Source organism: Octodon degus, unplaced genomic scaffold (assembly GCF_000260255.1).
Source record: "Octodon degus isolate 3935 unplaced genomic scaffold, OctDeg1.0 scaffold00082, whole genome shotgun sequence".
NCBI classification, from domain to species: Eukaryota; Metazoa; Chordata; class Mammalia; order Rodentia; family Octodontidae; genus Octodon; species Octodon degus.
The window spans coordinates 8,573,013-8,576,882 of NW_004524658.1; positions in this window are offsets into that span (position 1 = coordinate 8,573,013).

Here is a 3,870-nt window from a genome sequence, read left to right on the forward strand (position 1 = left end):
CAATATTAATCCTTTTGCTCACCCTGAACACATCCAGGAGACAAAGACATACAAAAACTTGGAAATCACACACCTGAAATCTCTGAAATGATAGCAACTCAAGTAAGGAAACTTGTCTATGAGGCTATAGAGGAAAGAAGATCAGAAATAAACTCAAGGTCCAGAAAGAAAGGACAATAATTGTGAAAGAATTGTTCAGCACAACTAAAGATGTAGATAGAAAAATAGAGGAGAATTAAAAAAATGATGGAAACACTGAACAATACAGGAAAGAATTACAATGCATGAAACAGATTCAAACAGATATCCAGGAAATTAAGAATTTCATTGAAAGCTGGCAAAACCACTTGAATGAAACTGAAGACAGACTTTCAGACCATGAAGACAGTGGCGCAGCCAATGAATATGAAATAAATGATTTTTAAGACTAACAAGGAACCAGGAAATAACAATTCAGCTATAAGATAATGCAAAGAGAAATAATAGGTGTCAATTAAGCAGCAGGATACAGCCCAAATGACATAAAAAGACTATTTGCAGAAGTACTAGCAGAAAATTTTCCAACCATGAGAAAAGAAACTGTCATACAGATAAGCAAGGCATATAGAACTCCTCACAACCGTAATCACAATAAATCTATACCTAGACCCTAATAATCAAAATCTCAGAAATTCATCAAAAGAATAGAATATTAAAAGTTGCTAGAGTAAGGAAACAGATCATATATAATGGAGAGGCCATCAGAATCTTGACAGATTTCTCAACACAAAACAACAAATCAAGAAGATCTTATAGTGAAGTATTTCAGATCCTGAAAGAAAATAACTTCCAACTCAAATTGATGTACCCTACAAAACTATCTATCAAATTCAGTGGTGAAATAAGATTCTTCCATAACAAAGAAAAATTGAAGAAATTCATGACCACCAGTCTCAGTTCACAAAGTAAAAGAAGCAGAGTAGCAGAGTGGATTAAGATACAAAATCCAGTAGTATGCAGAAATACATTTATTTAATTTAATTTAATTTATTTTTTATGTATTTAGTGCAGGGTGTATAGGGTCCCATTACACAGATTGGACTTGTAGTGATCCTTCCTGTTTTTCAGTCTCCCAAGTGCTGGAATTACAGGCACATACCACCACATCCTGTTTCATTTACCTCTCAGTACGTCCTGGGGGTGGGGCTGGCACGGTTAGCCAGGGATCAAACCCTGGTCCCCTGTGTCTGCCTAAGAAGGCACTTCAATCTGCTGAGCTATGTGGCCAGCCCAGAAATAACTCAAAAGGGAATTCACAGACTAAAAGTCAAAGGATGGAAAACAATCCTCCATGTCACAAGAAATCAGAAAAAACAGGGGTAGCTATCCTGGTTTCTGATAATATCAACTTCAAACCAAAAATCATCCAAAGAGATAAAAAAGGACACCATATACTTGTTAAAGGAAAATTGCAAGAGAAGACATAACAATTATAAATATGTATGTACCCAGTGTAAGAGCACCCTCCTACATAAGACAAATTCTAATAGACATGAAAAATCAAATATGCAATAACACAATAGTAGGACCAGCAAGATAACTCAGTGGAACAAGAACCAGCTTAGGCAAGCACAGGGACTGGGGTTCAATCCCCAGCACCACATGCTATGCCAGCACTGCCCCCAGGCATGCTAAGCCAGCCACTGAGACTGAGAAGGATGGCACATGCCTGTAATCCCAGCACTGTGGAAGCTGGAAACGGGAGGATCACTATTAGTCTGAGCTGAGTAGTTAGACACTGTGCCTGTAATATATATATTTCTTACAATAGTAATGGGGGACTTTAACCTATCACTATCACAAAGAGATAGATAACTACACTAAAAATTAGCAAAGAAATAACAAAGATAAACCAAACTTGTGAAGAAATTGACTTGGTAGCTGCATACAGAGTATTTCACCCAGCAACAACAGAATACACATCCTTCTTAGCTGTGCATGGGACATTCTCCAAAACAGATCATATACTAGCAAACAAAGCACTCTTAAGTAAATGCAAAGGAACTGAAATTATACCATACATACTATCTTATCACAGTGCAATAAAACTAGAGATTATTGATAAAACTACAAAAAGACCATAAATGCATGGAGATTAAAGCAACTTCCTAAACAATCAGTGGGTCACAGATGAAATTAAAAAAGAAATTAATAACTATTTACAATTAAACAAAAATGCAAATGCAGTTTACCAAAATCTATGGGATGCAATGAAAGCTGTCTTTAAGAGGAAAATTTTTAGTGGTAAATTCGTACATTAGGAAAACAAAACAAGCCCAAATGAATGATCTTAGGCTGCACCTCAAGCTCCTAGAAAAAGAAGAGCAAGTCAAACCCAAAGCCCTAAAAAGGCAGGAAATTATAAAGACTAGAGCAGAAATTAATGTATTGGAGATGAAGAAAACTATACAAAGAATAAATGAATCAGAGCTGGTTCCTTGAAAGAATAAATAAAATTGGTAAACCCCACCCAACCTAATCAAAAATAGGACAGAAAAAACCCATGTTTATGGCAACATAATTTGTCTTAGCTAAATCCTGTAACAACCCAGATGCCCTTCAGCCTTAGAATGGATAAAGAAGATGTGGTATTTTTACACAATAGAGTATGATTCAGCTATAAAACAGGATACATTTGAGTCTTTTGTTGGTAAATGGATGCAACTAGAGAATATACTCTTAAGTGAAAAAAGTCAGACCCAATGTGCAAACATTATATTGTCTCTTTAGTGTGAGAGCCTGAAAGAGAAAAATGGAATCTGAAGAATACAATAGACACTGGGAAAAGGGAATGAACTTATTCAAAAAGAAAGAGTTGCTGAGTAGAAGAGAACAGGAGAGGGAGTAGGGGAAAGAGGTTTATCTGTGTATGTAAGCAGGATGGTTTGGACAACAATACTGTGCATTTCTGCTGGTCTATGGAAAGAAGCAGTTAATACTTTAATTTGTTTCATTTCCTTTTTTCAATTATTTCTACCTTTTCTATTCTTAATTTCTTTCTTCAATTTTGCATGCATATATTTAGTAATATGAATAACTGGTTGGAAGACAACACTATGTATTAACACAAATACTGTGAAATTTGTATTACTTTGATAAGTGAAGTTCTGTATCACTTGCAGTTTTTCTGTTTTAATTCCAATTTGGTCTGTCTGTCTGTCTGTCTGTCTGTCTGTCTGTCTGTCTGTCTCTCTCTCTCTCTCTCTCTCTCTCTCTCTCTCTCTCTCTCTCATTTGTATTTTTTAGGGAAGGGTCTACAGGGTATTCAGGGTCTTACTACGAGATTGGACTCATAGTGATTCACCTGTTTACATCCTCCCACATGCTGGGATTACAGGCACATGTCACGATGTCCAGTCTCAATTGTCATCTCAGCGCACCCTGGGGCAGCTGGGCCGGGGATAGAAACTTACCTCCTGTGCCTGCTTGCAGGCACTTTAATCTGCTGAGCTATTTGACTGGCCCCTCATTTGTACTCTTTTTAAAAAAACAAAATTATTGTGCGTTTTTGTAAAACATAAAAAACTTTTGCAATACTTGTTAATAGTAATGAGCTTGATTAAAAATAATAGTTTTTTAAAAAATGCATTTAGTTGTTATATAGTCTCACTATGCAGCATGGACTCATAGTGATCCTCCTGTTTTCAGCCTCTTCAGTGCTGGGATTACAGGTGTCTTAGTTACTCTTCTCTCGTTGCTGGGACAAATACCCGACACTCAAAATGAAGGAAGAAAAGGTTTATTTAGCTCACAGTTACTAGAGGTTTCAGTCCATACTCAGCTGGGTCCAACGCAGAGCAGCACATAGCAGAGGGCAACTTTTCATGGTGG